A 14,229-nucleotide genomic window follows, 5' to 3' on the forward strand; every position below is an offset into this window, starting at 1 on the left:
AATAATGCGAATAAAAAACCACCATAATCATATAGATTGCATAACAGACAGGAAGCAACGAAGTCATCGAGTCAGCTGCTTATCGGCATTGCCTATACGTTGAAACAAGACATGCTTAAGTTCCGTAAAAATGTAAACAAAAAGTTGTTTACTACTGCGACAGTCAAGTGAATTCTTGTGGTTTTATTGAAATGTCAAAAAATGTCATGCCCTACAAAAGTAGTAAGAAAGCACCTATGCAAAAACAACAACTGTTAAACTGCTTGCATAAAGGAAGAAGCAAAGGCACTAAAAGTAGGCCTAATCGTAGCTTATAACTTCATATTCTAAGACAATCAGTCAGTTTATAGGCCGACTTGAATACAGTTAATAAGAGGACCGCTGTTAATAAGTAGTAGGCTACGTAGCACAGTTCGTGAGTAGTAGGCGAGCAACAATGCTCAATCCGAAACAGTTCTCGATGTTGTGACCAGGGTATAAGGATGGAAGATTGTCTTCCATCCCAACATCAAGATCTTCCATCCCAAAATCTGTCTTCCATCCCATTCCCTATGGTTGTGACTATAAAAACAATCACAGACAAAATTTATTCATATGATACATTTTAAGTTTTTGGTGAAAGTTTTTATACTCGTAGCCTCGACTCTTACTGAAGGTAGATCATTCCATAGTTTATAGAGCCTATAAGAATTTCAAACTGCCTTGACCTTTTCTTGAGCTGACACTATGTAAGTGAAAGTTATTTTTTTAGAAGCTCTCGTGCCATGGCAATGTAGCCTACTTCAGTAATTTCCTGAAAGTAAGGTTCAAAGTAGCCAGGTAGCCTAAGTAATAGCACATTTGTAAATTTAATGACAAATTTAGAAATTTCTGATTGATGCAAATTAGCCTAGGCTACTGATAGGAATGTTGGTACAGTTTATGTCGAGATTTTGGTATATAATACAGTTTAAAGTAGCAACTTCGCGGTCTTGTTCTTTTCTAAAAATGAGCATGGACTTGAATCTATAGGAAATGGAATAAAGTGACAGTTTTGAGGTTGGGAGGATATTTTGGGCCCGGTACCAATGAGATCCTTAAGCCCCAAATCAAAATAGGCCTACTGTATTTATAAGAAAAAACGTACTGCACCCAAAGAATACGCTGTGGTTTCCAGGCTCGGTTCAAAAGTAGGCTACCCTCTGTCAACGCTACTGGAGGCCGGAGTTTGCCAGATTTTCACAAAATGAAGAGGATTGGAGTTTCATTTTTCACAAAAGTTTCAGAGTGGATTGATTGATTGGTTTATTTTGTTGTGCAATATTTAGTTCAACCAATTTCGGAATTTAGTTTAACAAATTTACATTTTAGTTAAATTAAATAAGCTTATCTATAGGCTAGGCTACGTTCCGTTTAGTTCTGTTTGAGGAAAGAAAAGAAAAAGTCTAGGCCTATAGGAGCAAATATCTTTTAATTCCGATTTCTACAGAAATCTAGCTTTGATGATTATTGTCAATATAACCACATGACCAAAAATACACAAAGAGCAGCTAAACCAAAATACCGTTTGGACTACAATTTGTCAGAAATTTCTGGGGGAAGCCCCGATGAACTCCCTGCCGATATCTTTGTTTCTTCGGTTCTCAAGTTCAATCTTAGGAGCAAAATGGTTGGAATGCCTGGTTAAACTAACAAAACAATAAAATTTCTTGTTTTAGATAAAAACATGTTTGAAAAAGTGGATTTTGTGCTGAAAAGCTAGCAACTCAACTTTCAAATTATTAAATTAACTTGCTAACAAAGCAATTTTGTCGTTATGTGCGTTATTAATCGCTTAAAGTCAAAATATTTGGCCTCTAAACATTTTAGGTTGGCTACGCCACTGGCCTTAACCGTCACTTTTTGAGGTGGACTTGATGTTACCTACCGTGAAAGTTTTGGCTTTGTTCAATGTTCATTACATATATTGATTTCCATTAAGTTCAATGTTCATTTTATTGAACATTTGTACAAGCTGTCACTTTTATTTATAGATTGCTAGCTAAGAGTATTAGCGGTGCTTTATCTTTAACAGCAATTTAAACTCGTGTCTAAGATAAATGTTTGCGGACCATATTCTTGTGACGTGGTCTGCAGAAAAATGGCTATTGCAGCTGTGATAATTCGACGAAGTATCGAGTCATGTTGATCAGTGTGAAATTGGGTATTTGTTATTTCTGGAGTAGCACTATTTTCCACTTTTAGTCTGTAGAAAACCTTGTATGCAAATAATGTACAGTAAATCTCTGCATTGGTGGGACTATATTTTAAAAACTATTATAAAGTATCTAAGAATATATAATAGGCTTAGCAATATGTAACGAAGAAAATCGTCGCAAATCGAAAGCCAACCAGATAGCAAATCATTTATTTTTACGTTTTTTGCAGCATTTGCAGATGTTGTAATAATGTAAATAAAGAACTGATTTGCTGGCTGTAAAAAAAGTTAAATCATTCGAATTTAATTTTTATTGTTACAGTAAAGACTTTTGTAGCTTAGCATTGCTTGTTTATAACCTATACACTTTCAAAACTTTCCCCAGACATGCATGTTAACGTTTGATAACTTGAACTTGACGTACAAAAAAAACGCACAAGAAACATCCGTTACAATTACTCGATCTATTCATGCAAATTATTTGTTCAAAAGTAGGGAATGAAACTATAAATTTAAAGAAATGAAAGACAATGTTGGTAGACAAAAGCAATGAAAATAAAGAAATCAAAATTAAACAGGAAGGTGAACAATTGGAACAGGTTACTATAATACACATATCCAGGGTTCCACATCACAAGATGGAAGATGCACCAATGATGTAAGAAGAAGAATCGGTCAAGTAAAAGTGTCATTTTGGAAATGTAATAAATTTTTAAGAAAAGATATAGATTTGCAAACAGACTATTATCTTGTTATATCAAACTAGTTATGTCTTATGGAAGTGAAAGCTGGGCCTACAACAAAGAAATTCACAAAAAAACTAATGCTTTTCAACTATGGTGCTACAAAAGAATATTAAAATTATCGTGTAAAAAAACACATTACAAACGTAGCAATTAGGAAAAGAATTTGATGGAAGTATATGGGCAAACGACTTAGCAAAACAAGAGATGAAATTCGCGGGACATACAGTAAGTTGAGAGGATCGGCAGGACAGCTGGATCAATTGGTTATTGAAAATATGGTGGAAGGAAAGAGGTGCAGGAAAATAAGAAGGCAAACTTTGGGATAATATAAAACAGTGAGCTGACTTGATAGGAGAAGCAAAAAGAGTAGCCGAAGAACGTGACGTGTGGAAGCAATTGGCAGGCAACCTTCGGTTCGGAGACGGCACATAATGATGATGATGATGATGATTCATGCAATGTAAAAGTGCAAAACAATAAAATCAGCAAATAAATTAATTGAAGTAAAATTATTTAAAAAAAATGAAAACAGCTTCAATCTTAGTCAAAAATTATTATTGAATAATGTTTTTTAATGAGATGTGCGTTTTTCAAAACTCATTTTTGAATGGAGGGTTTGAGCAAAGTCAGATGAAATTGCTTTGTCATACTTGGAAACTAAATTTAGCTGTAACAAATGATTTTAAACAAGCAAGTAGGTTAACCTACTCTGCTTGAGGTAATTGACAAGTGCTGTCTCACACGCAACATAAGCCATGAATGACTGCAAAATGTTAGCGTATATATGCAATAAACTTGCATTGTTTGGATAACACATTTAATAGAATGATTGCATCTCGGCCAATTCTAATCTGCCGTTTAACAGCTTAACTCAAATCAGAGTATATTTTTCTACCGAATTAATGTTTCAATTTGGAGGCAAAGCTTTAGTGAAAAAATCAATGCAATTTCACCAAATTTGTTTCAGTATCTTTTTAGTCTACGTAGCGATGCGAGTTCTAAATTAGAAATAAAGGGAGATAGATTTTGTTCTACCAGAAAATAAGTGCAGAATTCAATTAAACAGCAATAGATGAGTTCATGTTAAGACACATGTTTTTAACTTATTTTTTTTATAAATTACTCAGTCTAATCTGGTGTTACCCTCATTATGGATGCTGGTGACTTTGCTTCGCCATATGGTTTATAAAGCTTACTAATGTCTATAGCCTATACGAAAATGCTCTTGTGACATGTGTCGCATGACATGGCTTTTTCTCGGTAATCCTGCGGCAAGCTTTTTTGTGGTGTCATTGTCTTCAGAGTTTTCTTCATCAATTTATAGTTTCGGAAGAGAGTTTTCTTTCTTCTATCAAAGACAAGCAAGACACAACAATACCACAGGGTTGAGCATTACAACAATATATTTTACATATTTACAAATAGTTTTAACAGTCGAACGTTTCGGTTTAACTTAGGCTAAGCCCTCATCAGGAATCTAAAAATATTTATAAAAATGCAATAAATTTCAACTTCTTGAAGGTAACTAGCTAACTGACTATAAGCATCAAGAAATACGCAGCGATTAAAAGCAATTGTGTGAAAAACAGACAGACGGAAAAAACAAATTACATTTAGAAAAGGCAACTACGTAACTGCAAAAGAATTTGCACCACGGGATACGTAAAACATCTAGTAAATATTGAGGAGAATTGTTTGTTTAAATTTGGTTTGTAGCGTTTGAGTAAAGTTTTAAATGAGTCAGTACAGAGAATTTTGGATCTGCGCAAAAAGAACATTCCATAATACTGTATGCTCTTTGATGGCACTTTTTTTAAGTCTTTAACGTTCAGAATCAGATGCTCCCGTACTCCCGTGGTCAAATGGCTGGTGCTCATCCCGATGTATGTTAATGCCGAATTACACGGACACGTAACACTGCATACGACATTTAAGCAGAGAGGCGAAGGCGTCTAGGGCTTATTGAAAATACGAACTAATTTTGAAAGTTTTGTAAATAGGAAAAACGTCCATATCAAATTTACTTTTCATAAAGTGTCCGATTTTACGAGCAAACGTTTTAGATTCTTTTTCCACAAACGGAGTGAACAAGCAATGATTCTCACGTTTAACTCATTTTCAACTTTTTCTGTTTGGTTGGAATTGGCGGCGATAAAGAGATTCAATATTTTTTCAAAGTCCAATTTTAAATAACCATTATTATAGAACATTTGTTTTAATTTTGCTGTTTCAATATTAAAAGGAGCAGCATTACAGCAAATCATTTTAGCACGAGCTGATAGGCATTTGAAATTACGGTTTGATAATACGAATATATAGCTCAAGTGGGCCTGTAATTTTTCTTCTTGCGTTTGAGGTCGCCGCAGGTCACGTTGTTATATCCAGGCGCTGCAGCCAATGGATTGTGTGTTCATCGAGCGTTGTTAAGTCAACATGTCTATCCTTGGGTCGATATACAGGACATTGGTAGAGAATGTGATGTGTAGTCTGAAAATCCGAGCCACATGAACAAAATGGTGAGTCGGCGAGGCTTCATTGGAAGATGTTGCAGTTCGCAAGCGATTGAGCTTTACCCATTCTTTCCGAGTTTGTTCTGCTCCTGGTGGAGCATTGATATTGGGAAGGACGTGAATAGGACTGGTCTCGCGACTTCTATTCATTCACTATTCCAAACTTCGGAAATGTGGAAGTTGGAGTTGCAGATAGCTGCATCAAAAATAGAAATCAACATAGCTTACAACAGTTTAAGAGTAATTCCAAACGGATTTAAACAGTTTACTACATGGGTCTAGATTTCAGCTGGGATCAAATTGTTTACTTTCTGGTAGTTAAAAAGTAAATTCTCAAAAAAGTAAAACAGGGGCTAATCAGGATTTTATTTTTGCTGGAACTTGATCCGAAACTGTTGATCTTGTGATAGGAACTTTGGCTTGGATCCTCCAGTTTAAGTGCTGCAGTAGTTCTGGAACTATAAAGTCAATCATCACTATACAATAAAGCCTAACACTTTAACAACAAGCGGAAAACCTTATTCTGTCAACCTTGTTGACTGGTCCTGGGTCAGTGGTTCAAAACCTCTTGGCTGCAACCTACAAGTATGCCAAACTGTCACCGGAATCACCTTTCAGGGATTTTCTCAGTCCGAGGGTATAAATTCAAATCAAACCATACAAAAATAATAACCTGTTGGACTCACGACCGTACCATTTTTATTGTAGTTTGAGATTAACTTCATGGAAATTACAACATTACAAAGTAGAGATTTTCAAGTTGAGTTTTATATATATAAGTATTATGTAAATTTGTAACAGTAGATATTTAGTGAGCTCTTAAACTGACGACATCCAAAGTGGCTCTCTTTGACCTTTGTACATTTGCAGTGTTTGTATTATTTCGTTGTTTTGTTTTGGATATGGGCAGCTTTGTCTGACGCAAATAAATAATAATATTAAATAAATAGGCTAGCTCACATGCATGATGCATCAACCTCTTTTGTAGAAACCTCTTTGTTGAACTATTGGTATAATGCGACGTGAAAAATCGGTTGAAAGACAGATGTTAATTATGGCTAATATCTGCCAATTTGTACGGATTTACTTCATTATTTGAGTGGAGAGAATAGCAAAGGATCTACGTAGAAACAAAGGATTAGCAAACATCATTATGAATGCATAATTTAGCAAAGAACAGATGTATTGGCCAGTATTGCGTATCTAACAGCATGGTGGACGTCTGAACACCTGATAGGTTGTTCGCTTAATTGCTTTTAGGTCAGTGAGTTTGATTGAAATAGTTTTTTTATGCAAACTTGAGGAATTGCTTTTGCAATAAACTTACCAACTGCCCGGTTATGATGATCTGCAAGTTCAGCATTGAGGTGTTTTTTGGATTAAAATCACTTTAAACTTATGCTGTAACTACCATGAAAATATGGTAGCTTTAATTTTAACAACATGGTCACACTTGATTTAATGGCTTTCGTTTGTTCATACTTCAAGTACAATCAGGCTGTTTTATCCACTTTAACTACAATATTTGATTGGAGTTTTTTTTACTGTAAGCATCCAACTAAACGGGGCGATGTAGGTTTAGTGTGGATTCAGTCCAGTTAAACGGAGTTCAATGTATTTTTATACGGTATTTTTTTATTATAAGGTTATCAGTCGATTTGACATAGATAAAGAGACTTTTTTTTTATAAAGATTAAAATTTAAATGACGACTAAATATTTTTTGTTGATCGAGATTTGAAAAGTAGCCTACTCTAGGAAAAAGTGCAGTCATAAGGATAGTAAAAAACTATAGAAACAATTTTGGACAGAAAAAATGGCATTCGTCTAATTGACTATAATCCTATTGGACAGTCAATTACGAAGAAATTGCTTATTTATCCTGGAGTTAATGATATCTTCCGGGAGTTAACTGCATACGAAACTGAGTTTAAGACACCGCTTTATCAACGTTTGAGATAGCAAATGAAACTGTTAGTAAAAGCTGCGTTGATCCTGCGTTCTGCCCAGTAATGATAACTAACTTCTTTACATGGTTAGATCCGGGGTTAGATCAGGAAATTCCTTCCATTTTTTGGATTGATAGGACGATAATACTTATATTTAAGCCAGGTAGCTTACGCCACAGGCACAATGTAACATGATTCAGCTTCCTTGGCTACTTTCGAACATTCAGGGCAAACAGCAAGAGCAAGGCCTATATTACCATGATCATTAGTTATTTTATTTGAACTCGTGTATACAGCAAGTGGTAACAGGGATACTGAGTGGATAATTTGGGCTGGCACAAATGAGAGTCTGGTCCACCCAAACAAGACCACTCTAAAGAAAACGAGAGGTATTTTAAAGAATAGGCTACGCCTTTTTCGTTAACAGGCCCCTGGAAAGAATTCCGGTCCCTAAAATGATGTCAGGGTGGAATCCAAAGGTATCCCGTACCCTCTCTGTCAACGGTACTCCATTCTAGAGTTCAAAAGATTTCGCTCGTGTGGGATTGACAAAATGTGGGAACAAACGCACATCATGACTGACAATATCAGATAATTACAGTAGTTCAAACGATATAAGGCCCAGGGGTCACTAAACTTTTTCTCTGAGGGCCGGATTGCTGCGAGATTAACAGCTGCGGGCCGGATGTAAATTGCGAAAAGATATACAACTATTTAGAATCTCCATTGACTTGAAATGAGCACAATAAATAACAAAGTCAGCGGTGGAATAGCAAAGTGGTGATGAAAATCGAAAGGTTGCTGGAAAAGTTATTTCCTGCTGTGAAACACTGCAGGGCATTGTACTCTAGAAAAAACATTACATCTTTCCAAATTTGGCCTTGACTGTCCCCATTTGTGGTGGCCTAATGATAAAAGAAACATAAGAAGAAACAATATGGAAAAATTATTAGCAGGTTGCGTGTAGCTCAACAGCAACGTCAGTACTTTAGAAAAAGTTGGGTAACTTTTTTTCTTGACAGTAAGTTATATAGTGCAGCTGTTATTTCCGCAGCACGTGGCGGGCCGGAAATCAGTTTGCGGGCCGGTTCAGGCCCGCGGGCCGAAGTTTGGTGACCCCTGAATAAGCTGAAAGAAAACTATAACTTCTATGAATAGATTGGATATTTCAAGCTCTTAGCCACAAAAAGTTGCAGCTAGAAATAAATATTTTATAATTAGACATCGCTCAACCATGACTCAACTTATTGATTACTTTGTAATTGTATCTCTGTGATATGATTTTTGCTTGACTAGCTGAAAATTATTTCGAAGCTGCTCAAACCGTTCCAACAACAACTTTAATTTGGTTATTAATCAATGATATAATTCTTCTTCATACAAATTTTATCCATGTTTGCTAACAGCAAGATATAAGAGTCATTTATTGATTGATGAAACTTGTTTTGTTCTGAAAACATCATTTAAATACTCACTTTTTTTTGCTGTTTCGTGAAATAAGTGTATCTCTATATCACAAATACATGTTACTTGAAATTCGGGACTTTACCAAAGTACCTTACGCAAACTTCCGGTTTGAAACGTAACTACAGTAAAATATTGCATGGTTTTCGCGTTAGAAAAAGCGATTCTTTTACTGTGTATTTTACAGTAAAACATAAATCAAATCAAAGTCTTTTTTCGAAGAAAAAACAGGTTACTTTTACATCACAAAGCCACTCTCATTAGGGGATTGCAAGACATTCCGCAAACAAACTGCTTTTAATTTTGGTTTATATCATTAACGTGCCAAACATACTGTACATCTATTGTTACCTACACGTGTAGGTAGCAAAATACTTTGCTGTACATCAATTATAGTAAAAAGATGGTAAATAATATATTTTAGTGCGAGGTTTTATATACTGTATATATGTTTTATCGGCCAAACCGAAATGGTTTCGATAAAAACTACAATATGATGAATGCACTACTTAGTGAAAAAAAATTATGACTTGTTTTTCTCGGTTATTCACTGAGTTTAAAAGATTTCCTCAGTTGTTCAAACTATTATCTGCTTTACACCTGAAAAGATATTTAGGCTACATATGTGGCCTACACCAACAGCCTTTTTCAAACCTTACACTTGACCTTGCTTCAATTTTTAGCTGTTATCACAAAAGAGCATCTAACTCTTGTCCTGTCTGTTACCTCTTGTCATCCGTAGTCAATTCTTTGACCTTGTAATTTTGCTAAAAGTATTTAGTTTCAAGAGGTCAGTGGTGTGATTTCATTCGGTTATTTCGCAATTCCACGTTTCGCCAGTGGCAATTACTTCCAAAGCGTCTTATTGCAGAAACCGCAGTAATCTCTTTAATCAGACACTTAGTCATTTGCCCCATGCCTAACTTTGCCTATGTTTAAAGTTGTGAATTTTGAACACCATATTTAGTGGCATGAAAGAAAAAGACGGATAAAAATAGAATAAATAGATGCGAATAGCGTGCCCCAATCATGGAAATGGCACAAGTAAATATGAAGTTCGTGCAGAAATACAGTGGTTGGCTTAGTGAATAGAATTGCGCAAGTACAACAGACTTACAAGGATTTGTTCAGTAGCCTACGTACCTTGTTCAATGTGCTAAAATTGATTCACATTGATAAAACTTTTGGGTTAGAAAAGCTTAAAGAAAGAACGTTTTTTAATAACGTAATGTTCTTTCATTTGCTCAAAAACGGTAATGAAATATGCTTTTTTTAAATAGCCAACCAGAGCTGAAGAGCATTTCATTGGCTTGAAATAAGACTAACACTGACTCCTTACAAAAAACTTTGACATTTTTCAGGTCATGTAGGCTACTATTACATTGTAAAATGACAACCATACCTTATAATGTTGTTGCTGCAAATAACTCAACAAGTTTAGAGCACTCTAATTTGTTTCTTCATAACAATGCAAGCTTGAGAATTGCTTCAGTGGTTGTGAGCTGCATTGCGGTGTTGATTGTTTGTTACGTCGCAATCTCAATTATACTTTACAGCGTCAGAAGCCGTTCCTTTCGTTGTGAAGGTGAGCGTAGAAATACGGAAGCAACGTATTGGTTTGCTGTGTTCTGGGTAGGCCTACGACATAGTCTAACTTAATTTGATTATTGTAAACTCAACAAACCTTGGTGTTGAACGCTGGTGCTTTGATAGCTTCTCATCTAAGCGAGAGGCTAGTAGTCCCCGCTTATCAAGCCCACCTGGGACCGGACGATTTTGTGCTTAACAAGCAGGTGGGCCTTTTCACGGTGAGCTTTATAAGCGGGAACTACTGTATTATATATTTCCACAAAATTGTGTTTTACAAAATGCAAATAGGCCTACTTGCCTCTTGCAACCTACTAAGGGTTGGGAGCTGATCAAATATCAATAAAAATTCGTATGACGCCCTGGGGAAAGGCGTAGGTTTAGGTGAAGGAATTTGATTATGTCCCGTATAATTTGAACATACTAAACATAGCCACATTGTACAAAATAGTCTAGTGAACAGACAGAAATACCTAAAATCAAACGTATTTTTAGAAGTAGTTTACGCAATTATAGCGCCAAGTCCAAACATTGTTAAAGCCGCAAGCCTATGGGAAAATACACATTTGAAACAATTATTTTTAAACCAACAAACAACATGCAAAAAGAAAGTTTTTAAGTTCACAAGTACGCAAATTTACCTGCTGAAAATAACCGTGTGGTTATTTCCATAATATCTTAGCTGAGTAATGTCTAAGGGTGGTCGAAAACTTGGAATCTGTTGAACATCATAATCATTGAAAACCCGTTGAAAGCACTGTAGATAGGCCACTACTGTCATGTTGTTGTCCACCTCAAAGTGAGACGATTTCATGCTGAACGAGGCTGGCTGAAGACAAACTCGAGTTGAGTGCAATAAGTCTGCAAGTCCATCATTCATGAAGAACTATGTATGCAATATGGCGTACTTTATGCAATTTTAGTTGTTATGAATGTTGTAAAATTCGATAACGTATTATTTTAACGTTTCAGGATACCCTGGATGCAAGTCTGTTTACCGTTCAACAATCATTCTGAACGTGATCACATTGGGCTCTTCGTTTTCGTTGCTTATTTACGAGATAATTCAAATTCCTGTGATATCAACTTCCATAAATTGGGTTGCATTTTGTCCGGTCCATCATCGCATAAGGATTGTTACATTTGGAGTAACTATTACTCTGGTATATCTTGCTATATGGTATCGAGTGCATAAAGCTTTTTATGCCAATGTGATACTAAAGACCACATTTGGAAAAGTTGCAAGGTCTATCAATTACATGACTCCCACATTCATTATGACTTTGTTAGGCTGCAACTTTACAGCCTTTCTTTCTGCTCCCGCATACGTAGCTCTTAGTCAAGGGTGCATGCCAGCTATCAACGGAGAGAACACGAGGTTAAGATGGTACATGCTGATTGGGACAATGGTGCTTTGTCAGTTGTTGCTACTGGTTTCTCCTCTGCTACCTTTGTTCATGCATCGCAGGAGAATGAAAGACATCGGTTGCAGTTCTCACCAAACAACTCGGTCAGTGGTGAAACGCTCTGCAGTGACAGCGGTCGTGTGTGTCCTATCTGATTTTTTAACGTTTGCTTTTTCAGTTTTGCATTTCGCTTCTGCTGTAAACTTGAGCCACATAGTATACAGTGTGAATCTTACGATTCACGTGATTGCGCTGATTTGCTCCGTCACCGATTGGAAAAAAAAGTTGTTTCCGTTTTGTTGGACTTCCAAGTCATATATGCCCCACCAAACAACGGTGCTTTCTCAGCAAAATTCACGTTCACAGTTGCAATCGCGGAAAAGTATTGTGTCTGTGATTTTGTAACTGTGCCTACGTTTTACAAGAAGATAGACGGAGTTGTAGGCTACTAAATGCTTTTTGGTGCAGCTTCGTAATTTACTTAAATACTTAATAGTGTACTAGCAGTACGGTAGCGTGAATAGTGGGAAGAGACTCAAGGGTACTTTTGGACCCGGCCAGGTTTAAAACAAACTCCACGTCTTATTTGAATATAGTGCGTTTTTCTTAGAAGTGTCTTAATATGGGGCCCGAGGATCTCATTGCTACCGGGTGAAAATTATTATTTTAACGGCCCTGTGTACAAGAGCATCAAGACATAAGTTTTTTTGCATTTCTTAACTTTTCGTTATGTTTATATCAATTAAGTAGGTTGTTGCACCACAAGAATGCGAAAGTGTATAGAGTCAGAAACCAATCTTCATCACATGACCGTTTGACAAAAATTATCATTTTGTTGCTTTTTCTTTATTGCTTTATTTTTAATATTACCACACACTTTATTTCTGCTTATTTTTTATGTGCATGTTATGTAATCTTATTGAACTTTTTGCTATTTTTTTTTAAAGATTAAGTAAACTCAATTCCACTATTTTACTTTGTGGTATTACCTTATGAACACTTTTTATGCGATGTTAATTTACTCCATGTAGTTGCAAGCCACTATACAAAATGCAACATGTCACTGTTGTCGCAATGCCTTTGTTGTTGAAACTACACTATGAGCTCATTGTTATTTTCGACATTATTGAGGCTATTTTCTTGGAGAGATTCCACATCATTTGGTAAAAAGCAACTTTGAAAAGTTGTTTAGTGTTTAGCCTAGGCTTAGGCGACATTCATACCGAACCTACAAAACTGTCTTCAGTATACAAAAACGTCGCACCAAAAATAGAAATTGTATTCCTGGTGTAAATGGTAAAAGGAAACAAACATGCGCCATGTTTTGTGCGACGTTTTTCTATGCTGAAGACAGTTTTGTATGTTCGCTGTGGATCTTGCCGTACGCTTGACAAATGCTCTCAACGCGGAAACAACTTTTGTCAAATGTCAGTCTAACCAAAGTCTGTCTGTATAGGCCTGTAACCTTCCCGTATTCATGTGAAATAAGTAGCCTATATCGAAAACTAAGTTTTACATTTTGGTTATTCATTCTTGATGAATTACTGAAAGCAAAAGTCTCTAACGATATTGTCACTACCCCATCACGTAAGCTTCTTCGGCTTTTCGACCAATGAGTAGGCGATAAACAGTTGGTTGATTACGGAAATATTTATCCTCGGACAGTAAAGACTTCTTTGGAAGCTTTTTTCCGAAAGTTCAGCAAACTGTATAGAATTTGAACCACAGATGCCAGTCAGATCACCGCGATTGATGAAGCAAAGCTTCCGCTTGTACATTAAATGTGGCATATTGTTCCATCTACCGTACTTTGTTCTTGAAGTACGTTGCAAACCTCATACATAGGGAGTCAACCTATGGTTCCATGATCTTGCCGTTTGTTTTAACCAAACGATCTACCGGGATGAACAAATCGTTAAGCTCAAATGGCAAACTTCGCCAGGGCAAGAAGTTGATTTTTAAATTTTTGTATGGGCAAGTTCTTCTTCTCTCGTATTGTCGCTATATGTCAGGGCATCCGTTGGTTAGCCACTGCCTGGTGAAAAAATGGGCAAGTTGAAAAAATATATGAATCTGGTAAAACTTTTGTTCCTTGATCTTCCACCAGAGTACGCTACAGAACAAACCACGAGCTATTCAAGCAAGAATCTCAAAGCCTCAACCGGCTGATGAGAAGCTGTTTTCCATTGAAATAAAATACCGGTTTTTGCCATACCGATGCAAGTACACCATAGGCATTAAAGATCCACAACATGAGCATAAGAGATCCCAAACCATGACCAAAGGAGATATAACGAATGGGAATAAGAGATCCCAAACATGGGCATAAAAGATCCGATACATGTTTATATAGGAGATGCAAAGTATGGGCTAAGGAGATTCAAAATACGGG

General features: G+C 36.2%; 1 pseudogene; it reads right to left on the bottom strand.

Moving 5' to 3' along the window:
• The window catches only part of LOC145776957 (uncharacterized), an 868,661-nt pseudogene that overhangs the window by 228,223 nt on the left and 626,209 nt on the right, over positions 1-14,229 (bottom strand).

The sequence above is a fragment of the Aplidium turbinatum genome, chromosome 9 (assembly GCF_918807975.1).
Source record: "Aplidium turbinatum chromosome 9, kaAplTurb1.1, whole genome shotgun sequence".
NCBI classification, from domain to species: Eukaryota; Metazoa; Chordata; class Ascidiacea; order Aplousobranchia; family Polyclinidae; genus Aplidium; species Aplidium turbinatum.